Below are 15,234 nucleotides of genomic sequence, written 5' to 3' on the forward strand. Positions count from 1 at the left end.
GGCCTTAATATTCTTCCCTGACTCTTTCTCGACCAAAGCTTTGAACTCACAAAACTTTGAGAAGGTTTGGTCCTTCTTCTACATGAAATAAATCCAACATTTATGAGAATAATCATCAATGAAAATCACATAATACCTTTTCTTCATTGTGGATTCCATCGAGAATGATCCACACACATCGGTATGAACTCTCACTAAGATTGCTTCTGCTTAACTGTCTCAATCATGAAAGGAATACTTGGTGTACTTTCCCAGGGTACAACCTTTACATGTGTCAACTTGCTCAAGTTTACCTTTGGGAAGTCATGCAGATATCTACTGCATTATCTTCAAGGCCCCATGATGCAAATGGCCCAACCACCTATGCCAAAACTCGCCAATGTCTTCGCTTTGCACCAATTTTGCTTTTGAACTCAATGCTGCACAATCATCTACCTCTAGTTTATAGAGATTCTTCACCCGAATCCCAATCCTCTTGGTCTGACACGTGGCTATGTGTCTTAGGAATGCCTTTCACATCTATCAAGGTGAGAGGAGCTCTATGCTCCCTCTGAAAAGCAACCCTGCCCACTCCTGAAACACTATTCTTTCTGTCGTCACCCATCTCTATGCGCATCTTGAGGTCTTTCTCTTCCAAGGTACTAAATAAACTTTTATCGTCGGTCATGTGGAATGAGGCTCCACTGTCAAGATACCAAACACAACCCACCATCGATGACACCATGCATGCGATGAGGGTAAAGTCCATTTCGAACTGAGAGGCTAATGCCTCACCTTCCGATCCTTTTGTGGATCCCTTCATGGACTTCTTCGATGGGCAATTAGTTGCATAATGTCTCATATCATGACAATTAAAGCATCTCACTTTAGACTTGTCACCCTTCTTCCCTCCATGAGAAGAATTCGATTTTGAATGGGAAGCCTTCCCCTTCCCTTTCCTTGCCTTACTTGCTAAGGCTAGATATTCTTCATCATCATTCTTGGATGAAGAACCATCTCATGTTCTCCTCTTGATCTCCTCCTGCATGAGATACGACCACAGTCATTTCCAATTCGACAGTTTCTCCCTTCCATTCACAAAGTCCTAGTAGCTATTCTAGCTCTTTGGAAGGCCGAGGAGAGCGAGGCTCACCATATCATCATCGGCAGTAGTTATTCCCACACTACCAAGCTCATCTATGCAGGTGGTGAGATTGTTCAGATATGTGGAAATAGTATTGCCCTTCACCATCTTGATTTTTTGAAGCTTATCCTTGAGTGCCAATTTCCTCTGGTCACTACTGTTCTGGTAGAGGTGCTTCAATGTCTTCCACATTGAAAACAGAGTATCCTTCCCATGGAGACTCGAGACAATATGGTCTTGAACTCCCTCTAGGATGATCCATCTCGCCTTCACCACACACATCTTCCACTCAGCCAACTCTTGTGCATTAGCTGCAGCTGGCTTTCGGATTTCTTGATTAGTGAAATCCTTCAACCCATTGTTTTCTAATACAACTTCCATTCTATCTTTCCATGCTATGTAATTCAAGCTACCTTCCAAGGCATACTCAAGTCTCAAGCCATAGAACACCATTGACCAACCTGAAGTATATGAATTTGATTTGTACCTACAACTCCAAACTTCAAACTTCTAATTCTCTTCTTAGTATACTATTCACAGCTCTGATAACCTTTTCTCTGATACCATGTAGAAATTCTGACTGTAGATTAACCTGATAATGAAAAATAACTAAATCAAAATACTTTAATCTACTTCTACAATCAATTAGCCGAAGCTTAAAATATTTGAGCAAGATCAAGCAGAACACATATAACCGGAAGAAGGATCAATGCACATGAAACACAGAAGAATACTCAGGGGAAAGCCTCAGCTAAAAACCCCACTATCTGTATTATCATTACAAGTTGGAAATATCTCATAATTATACAAAGGCCTTCTCCTTTGCCCTCCTAATCTCCTATTTCCTTGCACTATTTCTCCTGGGTGATCCTACTATTACCAAGTGTAACACCGATCACTCACACTGATCTCACACCTTGTAAAACTACGCAATCCTCAAGGAATGAATTCCTTATGCATGCATGAGTTTTGCTTATAGGAAAATCCATGCAACTGATAGTACACTATCCCTATCTTTAATCTCAACTGGGTCTTTCTCAAAATAGACATGCATGAGTTACTGATGAGAGAATCTTCAGTTATCTGGAGTACACTAGTTGGATGCATGCATGCATTAACTGACTGAACTCACAATTAGTTCCTCAAACAGTTTGGAACTAATTTAATTGGATGTAACTTAGCAAACTGAGCTAACTAATTAAAACTCAATCTTATCTCCTTAATTAAGGGATAATCTCCTTAATTTAAGGGATAATTATTGCATGACTTCACAAAGACTTCTAAATTGAATTTATCCAACTAATTAACTCAAGATGAATTAATTATTTTTTCAAGCAGTTGCTGAGACTAAATTCGAATTTTAATTCAATGACAAATTAAAATTGGAATATTCTTGTTGCCACATTTCAACAAGGACTTCCAAAAATTGAATATAAGGGTAAAAGATATTCCAAAGGAGCATAGGATTGATGTGTTCATAGGGACTTTAAAGATAACATCCAACATGAGGTTCGCCTCTGAGAACCAGATTCATTGGAGAAGGCATTTAGGTTGGCAAGAAAAATGGAAAGCAAAATTATGGCAACAAGGAATCCTACCACTCACAATCATAAATATGGAAGCGTTACTGCCCCTATCCATCCACAACCTACAAGGTTGATACCACAACAATTGGAAGAGAAAAGAGCAAAAGGGCTTCATTACTGTTGTGATAGAAAATACACTAAAGGTCATAAGTGTGATGAGAAGAAATTATTTTACATAGATTGTGAAGAAGAGGAAGAAAAGGAACAAGAAATGTCAAAAGAAGAGGATATACACTAGGAAAAAACCCTAGAAAAAGAAGAAATGAATTCGACCATATCTTGTAATGCAATGGCTGGAATTACCACTCCTCAAACTATCAAGATAGAAGGGCATATTAAGAAGAAAAAGGTAATAGTGTTGATTGATTCGGGAAGTACCCATAATTTTATTCATTGTAGGATAGCCAAGGAATTCAATTGCTTCCTATATCCAACACCAGAGTGTCATGTGATGGTTGCAAGTGGAGGAACCATAAATTGCTCTGGAAAGTGCCATAATATCAAGCTATCCATGGGAGAATATGTATTGAATAGCCCAATGCTTTCCATTCCAATGGGTGGTGCTGATGTTGTACTAGGAGTCCAATGGCTACAATCCTTGGGTACAATAGATTTTATTTTCAAGAACTTTTCATGAAATTCTCTTCAGAAAGAAAGGAAGTTGAATTAAGGGGTATCATAGGGAAACCGGGAAAGGTAATAAGCTCTAACAGAATGACAAAGCTTCTAAAGAAAGAACAATGAGGCATAATTGCACAATTATGTTCACTAGAGGTTCCCACATTGAAATCATACATTTCTCCAGATCTCTAAAAAGTATTGGACAATCATTCCAAGGTATTTGAGACTCCTAAAGGCCTCCCACCTATTCATGATCATGATCATGCTATTAATTTGATTCCAGGAAGTGTTCCTCCAAACATCAGGCCTTATAGACATCCTTATGTCCAAAAGAGTGAAATTGAACGTATGGTTGCAGAAATGCTAAAGGCTGGTATAATTCAACCTAGTCAAAGTTCTTTCTCTGCTCCAGTAGTATTGGTTCACAAGAAAGATGGATCATGGCGCATGTGTCCAGATTATAGGGAGCTCAACAAGCTCACTATTAAAGATAAATTTCCCATTCCTGTTATTAATGAATTATTGGACGAATTGCATGGATCAATTTACTTCACCAAGTTGGATCTTCATTCAGGATATCATCAAATCAGAATGAAGACTGAAGATGTTCCAAAAACAACATTTAGAACTCATGAGGGTCATTATTTTTTGGTCATGCATTTTGGCCTTACTAATGCACCTTCTACATTTCAAGGTTTGATGAATTCCATTTTCAAACCCTTCCTTAGAAAATTTGTGTTAGTATTTTTTGATGATATACTAATCTACAACAAGTCTTGGAAGGATCATGTCCAACATGTTGACATGGTGCTCAAATTTTGGAGGAGAAACAATTATATGCAAAAATATCCAAATGTTTCTTCGGAGTACAAGAGGTGGAATATCTGGGTCATATTGTATCTCATGAAAGTGTTAAGGTAGACCATAGAAAAATTAAAACCATTAAGAAATGGAAAATCCCCACATCCATAAAGCATCTACGAGGATTTCTCTATTTGACAGGGTATTATCGCAAGTTTGTTAAGAATTATGGGAGAATAGCAGCACCTCTAACAACATTATTGAAGAAAGATGCATTTTCATGGACTCCAGAAGCAACAAAGGCCTTTGAACATCTTAAAGAGGAAATGTGCCAAGCACCAGTCTTAGCTACACCGGACTTCACAAAAACCTTTATTGTGGAATGTGATGCCTCAGGAAATGGAAATGGTGCTATTTTAATGCAAGAAGAAAGACCCATTACTTTTGAAAGTCGTCCAATAAAAGGAAAATATTTACACAAATCTATTTATGAGAAGGAAATGTTGGCAATACTACATGCACTTAAGAAATGGCGACCCTACTTAATGGGAAGACACTTCAAGGTAAAAACATATCATGATAGTCTTAAATACTTTTTAGAACAAAGATTATCTTCAGAAGAGCAGTAAGAATGGGTCACAAATATGTTGGGTTATGAATTTGAAATCATCTACAAAAAAGGGAAGCAAAATGTTGTGGCAGATGCACTCTCAAGAAAGGATGAGGATGTGGAAGCATTTCTTTGCGCCATTTCTATTATCCAACCAGATTGGATAAACGAAGCAAGGGATGAATGGAAGAATGACGAGGAAGTGTGGGCACTCATTCAAAAGATATAACAAGATCCCAGTACATCTGATACATTTAGCTGGAAAAATGATTTGTTATGGTACAAGGATCGGTTATAGCTATGTAATAATTCCCAACTTAGGATTTCTAAAAACCTACCATAGGGTTAAGAAGGATTTTTTTTGGGATGGCCTTAAATCGGATATTCAAAAGTTTGTGGCGGAATGTTTGGTTTGCCAACAAAATAAAGTTGAAACAATTGAGACCCTGGGACTATTACAACCTTTATCCATTCCAAGCCAACGTTGGGAGTAGGTTTCAATGGATTTTATCATAGGTTTACCCAAGTCCAAAGGAAAGAGTGTTATCATGGTGGTAGTTGAAATACTTACTAAGTATGCACACTTTTGTGCATTATCTCAACCATTTAAAGCGAGTACAATTTCTACTGCATTTATGGAAACAATTCAAAAGCTACATGGAAACCCAAAGATTATTGTAAGTGACAGAGATCCCATTTTCACTGGAAATTTTTGGACAGAATTATTTTCTTGTCTTGGTAATCAGTTAGCTCATAGCTCATCTTATCATCCTCAATCTGATGGGAAAAATGAGATAGTAAACAAATGTTGGAAGGATATCTTTGTTGCTTTGTATCTGATAAACAAACACAATGGGTCAAATGGTTGCCTCTAGCTGAATGGTGGTATAACACTTCCTTCCATACTGCAACAAAAATGACCCCATTTATGGCAGTTTATGGATATCATCCACCATCCATCACATCATATTTAAGAGAAAATTCTAAGTTTCAAGCAGTGGAAGATCACATCGAGCATCAGCAACAAGTTCTCCAACTCTTAAAGGATAACCTCACCTTGGTGCAGAATAGAATGAAACAACAGGCAAATCAACATTGCAACGAAAGAAGTTTTGATGTAGGTGATTGGGCATTCCTACGGCTACAACCATATAAACAAATGTCCCTCACGCAAGCTAAGAAGGATAATAAATTATCACCAAAGTATTATGGTCCGTACAAGTTGTTACAAAAGATAGGTATAATGGCATGCAAATTGGAGCTTCCTGCAGCTTCCCGATTGTTTTTGGGAAAATTAGTGTCTTTTCGAATGACTAACCCTCTAGGTTTGGTAGCTAACCTAGAAACAACAGTTTAAAGCAATTCAATATCTTTCCTATGAGTGACAGATAAGCAAGAGATTATAAGAGACCAACCTGTAACTTTCGCTTGAATCCTCGCTTGATCTCCTTCTCTTTTGGCCCATCTCGTAACTCCTCCATGTACATAACATGATTGGAGAGTACCTGCACAGCTACAGAAACAAAGACCTGCCAAAGCATAATGATCCATCACAGCATAAAAATAATAGAATCAGAAATATGATAAAAAAATGAATGCATTTACAGTTAACACAATCAATTGGGAAAAATATTGAAGAACTTTATTGATATCAAGGAGAATCACAACCCATAAGAAGTCTGATCCAGTGCCATCCTCCCAACTTCAAGCCTTCTTCACCTCATGAATCAGCAAGAACACACCAACAATATCACAATGCTCTTACCTCAATACTGAAACTAGCAGCACTTCCTTACAACTCAGAATAATTCAGCCTTTTGACCTCTTGGATGGGAGATCCTTCTATAGATGATTGCAAGATGGTGATTCATCAATGGGGATGATGAATGCCATTCCATTTGTTGAAATTAGTTCCACAAGAGAGGGGAATTGGAGATGGTTTCGTAGTTCCCTTAGTCATCCTTGGGAAAATTTAGAGAGGCAAGTGGCACAGGAGAAGTTTCTAGAATATTCCATGAGCAACCATCTAACAAACTATCTCGGAATTATGTCCAACCTCACCCATCACACTTACCAAAGGGGCAAATTGTGATGCATCTCACTTAAACAGTGTAGCAGGTGAGATGCATCTCACCCTAACACAGGGCTTTCAGATATGGTTCAGTTTAGGCACTTTCTGCATGATTTCTGAGATGGAAAATTTGGAGAATGAGGCATTCAGATGACTAAGTTTCTTTAGGGTATAAAACAACTCTTTTAAGGGTTGATGAGCCGTAATGTCATTGACATAAGAGTTTGGGGTTGATGTGCCCAAATATGTCTATAACAGTTACCCCCTAAAGCATGAGGTCGTAAATGTTCATGTCGGGTGAAATGCTTTATCATGAGGATCAGAATTTTCGAACTGGAAGGTGACTTGCATAAGTTTCAATACAATACATCATAATAATATGATTTTTCATGAACTAGCTGAGGGAGGCATTCCCATGCTCAACTTTATAAATTTTCATTTCATGTACATAGATCAGATAGTTGTCTGCAGATACAGACTTGTGATTCTACAGATATAGAGTCATAATCCATGATTAGGATGACCATCTATGTAGAGCCTTTGTACATTTGATGTTTTTGTATCCCTGAATATATCGCAACCCGGACGGATGAAACTAGATCTGGGGTCTTCAAACTCATTCAATCTTTGCTCGATGTCAATCCATGTGAAGAGATGTTCTGAGGTCGAACATGGAAAGACATCGCCTGATTAATGATTCCAGGAAAACTAGTGTCTATTCGATCTGCTAGTCCCACTAAGATGGGTAGCTATCTTAGAAACAAACAATCAAAGAAATTCGATATATCCTTTAAGTGTAATAGATAAGAGGGAAGAAAAGAGGACCAACATGGATCTTCCGCTTGGATCCGTGCTTGATTTCTCTCTCCCTTGATAGAATTTGCCACTCCTCTCCTACTTGTCCCACTTTAAAGAGTACATGTAGAGTCAAAGTAACAGAAAACCATCAAATCATATCTATCTAAAACATCATAAGTAATGCAGAATTAGAAACACACTGATCATACAATTTCATTCATAAACAATAAGATTCACAAACACACGATTATATGGAGGAAAACTCAAAGAACTTTATTAATAGTAGAAGAGAGGATTACAACCCAGCTGTCTGTTCCAGCATCATCCTCCCAGCATAGAAGCCCTCTTCAGCTCATGAAAAGCAAGATCACCCAACAATACAATGTCTCTTCTCACAGATAAACCAACAACACTTCCTTACAAATTACAAAATTTCAGCCGCTAGATCTCTCAAATGAGGGATCCATTTATAGATGCCTTGCAAGGGTGTGAGTCAGCTCTGCGTTTTTGATTAGTGTCATTCCATTGATAGTTCTTGGTTCCACTTGGAGATTTCATTGATCTCTTACTCATCCCTAGGCGAATTCAGAGAGGCAAGTGTCATATGAGAAGTTTCTGGAAGATTCCATGATCATCCACTTAGCAAACTGTCTCTGCCATTTCTCTATTCTCGCTCATCTCACCCCACAAAAGGCTCTTTTAGTATGCATTGCACCTGGCTAGTGTAGCAGCTAGTATGCATCGCACCTTGACCATGGAGCAGTCAGTATGGTCCAGTTTGGCCAATTCTGAGTGGTTTTTTAGGTGGAACTTCTGGGAAATGATGTAATCAGTTGACCATGATCCTTTAGGGTATGAAACAACACTTTTAGGGGTTAAAGAACCCTTGGTTTATGGACATATGAGTTTGGGGTTGCAGTGCCCAAATATGTCTATAACAGTTTCCGCCTAAAGCATGAGGTCGTAAATCTTTTGATGTCAGGTGAAATGCTTTATCATGAGGATCCAAGGTATTCGAACTGGAAGGTGACCTATATAAGATACAATATAATACATCATCATCATATTATTTTCATGATCTAGCTGAGGCGGGCATTCCCATGCTCAGCTTTATAAATTCATTTTCATGTACATAAGACAGACAATCATCTGCTATTGCAGACTGGTGATTCTTCACATGAAGAGTCATCTTCCCTAGCTTAGATGACTATCTGTGCAGCTTCTGTGTACAATTGATGTCTTTATTTTCCTAAATATACCGCAACCCAGATGGATGAAACTAGATCCGGGGTCTTCAAACTCGTTCAATCTTCGCCCGATGTACATGTCGATCCATGTGAAAAGATGTTCTGAAGTCGAACATGTAAAGACATCGCCTGATTACCAGCAAATAATGTAAGCTGTTAACAAGCACGAGAGGAAACACCGATAATGATAATGACCCTCAAAGTACTACAGTACAATTTACGTGGTGTGAATATATGTGTGAATATATGATCTGATGTCGAACACCACGCAAAATCTTTCGGTCGAAGGCCATTGATGTAAACCTGTCGTTGGAAGTGAGAAACTTGCCATTGAGGCATGCAAGCTTCAAAGTACTGAAAGGGTTGTTTCTAAGTCAAATTCTTGGATAATGAGTTGATGTCGACAAGAAGTGACTCGCCGTAGGAGGGCCTTGATGTATCCCACATCTACGACACCAAACGGAACAAAAGGATCTTCTGGAGGTGAAAACGATATGGTGATATAAGGTTCAGGAATGGCAGTCATGAAAAATGAAGGATGAAGGTATTGCTGGATGGTGAATTCTCTGAATGACTTCTCTTGAACATGTCGGTGACACTGAGATGGATTGGTAGTGCTAACCCCAAAAGATGGATGGTGCGGAGGACCAATGACCGGTGAATGGAATAACCCAACCTGACTCAATCACGGTGACGGAGTGAAAGTGTCATGTTCAAGAGTGACCTGCTACCAATAAAATTCTTCAAATTTTCTTCCCTTTTTCCCTACTCATTGTTGACCAGTACCTCTTTATTTTTGTGAAGCTTGAGGAGGATAACATATGCTTGTTCTATAATTTGCCCTTCGAGCAAACCTGTCACTATGTTTTAGCGAGCCTAGTGTCAGTGAGACTCGTTCTTGTCTAGGTGGACAAGTTTGTCGCTATTGTTTTAACAAGTTTAACGACAAAGATAACTCGGTCCTTTTCATGTTTAGAGAGTTTGAAAAGGGATGAAAAGGAAACTCCAACAATCCTTTTTCGTAGCATAATCCCTAGAAAAAGTATAAAATAATACAAAAGGGATGACTTTTCGATCGCTTTAGTGAGCCGAAAAAGACAAGCGCTCGATCTTTTTGTTTGATAATCCCTCAGGTCCAAAATGATTAAAATATATAGGATGGATGGCGCTTCCCCTTACTTTAACAAGCTAGAAAGGCCAATAGCTCGACAATCTTTTTATATTTAACGAGTCTAAAAAAAGCTTAAAAGAGACTCGTTTTTTGAGGAACAAGTGGTGTTTTTGGGTAGCAACTAGTTCCAGGTAAGTTTGGAACTTCTCAAAACATGGCAGTGTAAAGAGGGTAGCTGACAGAACTACTCATTGCAGCTGTTCCTCAAAAGGGTAAACAATCAAGTGGAAGCGTATGATCGGCCAAAAGAATGGAGGTGATGGTAAGAACACAACCAAGGTTCAAAAGGCTGATAGCAGGGCAATCACAAAGGTTATTTACCGAGGGTGGACTCATTTTTTAATGAGCTTGAATCGGAAGAAACTATGCTTAGTGGCGGGTTTATTTTTTAACGAGCTTGAACTTTGTTAGTGTCAGTATTTCCAGCCTTCCTCCAGTGATCAAATGTGCTCTTACAAAGTGATTTTGAAGTGTCAAGGTCAAATTTTGTCATTTCAGTGAGTCTTCAAGCAAAATTTGGTCACTAGGCATTAGGTCTAGGGTTTGCCCAAATGTCAGTCCATGTCATCATTCAGCTGAGTTTATCATCATTCATAGGGTTGTCATTATCATGTCAGTGTCAAATGAGTCATTTTACACCTTGTTCATGCTTCAGTTGCCGCCCAGGCAAGGTCATTTCCCTCTCCTAGGGTTTTGAAGGCAATTTTTCTTGGATGGTCAAATCACCGGCAAAACTTGTTTCCTGATGTTCATACACCTTCCCCTATCCTTAAAGTACCTTATCAAACACTTCCCATCCCTTAGATCCGCCAAATTCCTCATTTTTGCACAAACCCTAGTTTCTAGCTACAATCTGGCAATTTTCTAGGTTTGGCCTGTGTTTTGCCCTTTTCGACCCCTTCCCCTCACTCAATCACTAAGATTCCACTTTCCCCTGTTTCCTAACATCCTTCCCCACTCCAAAAAATTTCCCCAAGAATTTAGAAGCCCCCTATCCCCTTCATCTCGCTCCATTTCGACAAAATTCCTTGCTTCACACATCGGGACAAGTCGCACTCAAATGATGTTCCAGAGCAATCAAAGATGAATTTTGCAAAACTGAGAGAGGTTTTTGTCCACAACATGCCAAGGAAGAAAAACCTCTTTCACTTTTTACACAGGTGTCATGGTTTGAGAGAAATGTCAAAAATACCGGCGAGAACGAAGGTGCTCCAAGGACGGTTGGCTAAAGCACAAAAACGAAGGAAAACGCCCGATCCACTCCAAACTTTGGCCAAAGCCTCTTTGACTGAGCATGGTACTTGATTGGGGACTCCCAGCCCAAATTTCAAGAAATTTGGAGAAAATTTTGTCATTTGTGAACTTTTTGTGCAATTTACAGGTTTTTCCCAAGAACTGGTCTCACCCCGGGTGAGACCAGTTTGAAGGGCTGCTCGAAATTTTGAAAACTTGGCATTTTTGGAAAGGGAATTCAAAAAGAAAAATTACCAATACTTGGGAGAAGCCTGATTTTGAGTTTTGAGCCTCCAAAAGCTCAAAATACATCAAAAAAATGACTTTCTGCCCACTTTTTGAGTTGCAGAAAGTGACCTTGGGAGAATCAACTTTTGAGGGGTCAAATCAACTCCAAATCCAGAAATTCCACTTGGGATGGAAAGTAGACAGACCAATCTTTCCAATGAGCCATCTTGCACCTGATTTGGATCAGTGGAACCCACTCAAAAACAGCTGCAAAGGGGCGCGACCAGAACTTCCAGGGGCGCGACCAGAACTTCCAGATTTGCCAGAATTCACATTTTTGGTCAAAAAACACTGTTTTGACTATGGTTGACTATTATTACTTGTAGATGATGGATAAATGTAATATTTTCATGGCACTTTGGTAGATTTTATCTTTCTTTACCCTTCTAGAAGCTTCCATGATGTAAAAAGTGAAAAATTAATGCATGGATGAGTTAGCTAAGTAATAGAGGCAAGTTGTTGGGCTGCCTATTTTCTAGTTCTTAGTTTAGAATTAGTTCAAACTGCTCCTAGGAAGCTGAGCTCGACCCCTAGAGGTGGGGAAAGGAGTTAGATGGTCTAGATGGTCTATATTATGCTCTCTCCTTCTCATTTTCATGGTTGGACTCTTGTGTAAGGAAGCTTTATTGTATATTGTGCATCTATTTCTGCAATTGAAGGCAAGGAAAGCCAGGGTTTTACAGACATCTTTGAGGATTCTTGTGGATCTGATTGTTGATGGTGTGTTCTCTACATGTTCTTGTAAGTTTGTTTATGTGTTTCACATCTCTCTTATGCTTCTAAATTGGACAGATGAAGTGGTAAAGTTTGAACTCATGTTTTGACATGCTCAGCTTTTTAGTTTGTTCAATTTTAATGTTTTCTACTGTCTAGAGAGGATTCGAATTGTGTGTTTGCCCTCTTTAGCTTCTCCTCTATCATCTCTGATCATCCATCTCAGATTAAGGCATCAGCACTCATTCCTACCTTGCCCCTTAGATCCCCCTGTGAAAACTGTGCTCAATCCCCACACCTTGAATTGCACTTCCACCAATTGCCACCAAAAACCCCAAAAATCATTAAATCAACCCCCTTATCAATTTACTAGCCTAAAATCTTTATTATTAATTGGTCAGCCTAATCATATTGAAAGATCTATCGAATCTGACCCGAGAGAGCCTTCTCATACCTCGTAGGGCTAGCTACGAGGTGAAATGGTTTGATGTAGCCTTGAGAGTTTGTCTATCTCAGCCTAGGTGAATTCCAAGCGCTAACATAGTGGCGACCATACTGGGGAGAACAAATTCCTTTGTGTGTTGATGTGTTTGTTTCATAAGTCTTTGACGGAGCCTGAAGTTACGCCAGAAGCCTTCGAAAACGCTCTTGTTTTACATCAGCGTTAGTAGATAAACGCTGCTTCAGTCAATCTCCGTGAGCTTGTGAATACGGCCACTTCATTTGCATTTTACCCCAGTACATATATCAAGTTCAGATCTGATTGTGGACAACGATCAGACACTTGAAAGGCTGAAATCATTCACTGGCGACTCCTTTCACTGAAGAATCCAGCAATCAGTGCTTCATGGTGACTTTACTGCAGATAGATCAGTGGCTTTGAGATTTCTTGAGATGGATCAGATTGCAAGAAGATATGCTCCCTTGAGCCGAGATCACATTCCAGGTTTTCCGAATAAAATTCCGAAGGTAGATTGGTCAAGGAATTTGCCTACATTTAATGATGATGGTTGGAAGGACGCTGCTTTACATTTGATTAGATTTCATATGCATATTCGCAAGTTGAAGGTGGATTTTCCTGAAGATTGCTTAATGAAGATATTCTTGGCCACTTTGGAAGGTGAAGCCCAATCATGGTATGAAAGTTTGCCGCCTGCTTGTATTTGCTGTTTGAAGGATTTTCATGTCTTGTTCATTGAAAGATATCAAGCATCTTATCCATCATTAAATTTGGTTCATGACTGTTGCAAGTATGCTTATAGTTTTATTGAAAGCCTTGAGAAGTTTTATGAAGATGATAATTTTATGGATGTTGAGATCATGGAGGCTTTGTATGAGAATCCATTTCAGCAACATGAAGAGAACCTAGAGGATTCCCATAGAGACGATCATGAAAATTTGCAGCAGGACCAAGATCTTAGTATGGTGGAAAATGAAAAAATTTCGCCTCTTGACAATCAACAGAAATTGCATGAAATGGATCAGCAGTATGAGGAAAATCTGTATACTCCTTCACTTGAAATCAATGAAGACAATCACTGTTTGAGCAGAAGAAAACAAAAGGCATTATCTCCTTTGTCCGAAGAGGAGATAGATCAGCTCTTGAGAGGTCTTGCTCCAGCTCAAGTTAATGCAGATTTGCAGTGCACACATGGTCAAGAAGATGATGGTGGACCTTCTTCCTCTTCTGAAACGGATGACAGTCTTGTAAGCAGCTTTATAGATCAGCAGGTTGAAATTTGTTATATGGCTGAAGATGGTGAAAGAGAAGAGCTCATTTCAGATCTGCCCACAGAAGAAGACAGCATGCAAAGCCTGCATGAGGAGGTGATTCAGTCAGTTCATGAAAATCAAGATGAGATCTTCATTCAAGTAAGTGAAACAGTTCCTTTGGATGAATTTATGGTAGATGATAGAACTGTCATTTTTGCACCTCAAGAATCAGCTGAAGTTTCTTTCCTTATGATTGAAGAATGTAATGAGAATCCGGCTGTCATATCATATGAAGATCACCTACCATATTGTCTGACCACCGAAGATTATAGCATACAGGATTACCTTTCAGATTCTTCACATGTTTCATGTGCTGAAATGTTTTTCCAAAAAGAGATCTGCTCATCTACTTGTTCAGAATTTTTTGAAGCCCATGAGCATACTTTTATCGAAGCACATGATGAAGGAAGATCAGAGTTTGAAGCAAAGGACACCTTTCAGCAGGAGGTGACAGTGGCAAATCTTCATGTTTTTCACGATCCTCTAGCAAGTTTGTTGCAGCCAACAGTGATAGTGTTTATTGCAGTGTTCAATGATGAAGGAGATCATGGTCAGCTATGTTTTTGGACGCTCAGTTATAGGTTTGTATTGTTGACCAGAAGATCTGATAAGAAGAATCAATCAAGAAGGCATCTGCTTGATTGGTTGCATTGGCATTTTGATATAGTTTGATGGTATTTTGTCTTGTAAGAAACACAGGTGGTTGTCATCATGATTTCAAATCTTGATGGACTGCTGCCCTTCATAAGCTTTGTAAGTTTTGTTTTAAGTCAAGTCATGAGTCATTTGTGTTTGGTCTATTGAGTGAGTTTTTTTCAAGTTATTTCAGTTTGCCATCGAGTCGGTTTGAGTCAAGCATCAGTTAAGTTTCAGTCAATTGTCAAAGTCAAATAAATTTGTTTTTGAGTTGGTCACATGTGAATAAATTGACTCCATTGCCCAATGAATAAAACACTGGTCTGCTCTCCCAAGAGGTCTGAGGTTCTTGGCACCTCCAAGGAGCTACCATCCCCATTGGAGCCAATGTTAGTGTTAGTCTTTCCAGCCTTCCTCCAGTGATCAAATGTGCTCTTACAAAGTGATTTTGAAGTGTCAAGGTCAAATTTTGTCATTTCAGTGAGTCTTCAAGCAAAATTTGGTCACTAGGCATTAGGTCTAGGGTTTGCCCAAATGTCAGTCCATGTCATCATTCAGCTGA

Source organism: Pinus tabuliformis, chromosome 7 (genome assembly GCF_031772625.1).
Source record: "Pinus tabuliformis cultivar Carrire ecotype Pingquan chromosome 7, CPIR1, whole genome shotgun sequence".
Lineage (NCBI taxonomy): Eukaryota > Viridiplantae > Streptophyta > Pinopsida > Pinales > Pinaceae > Pinus > Pinus tabuliformis.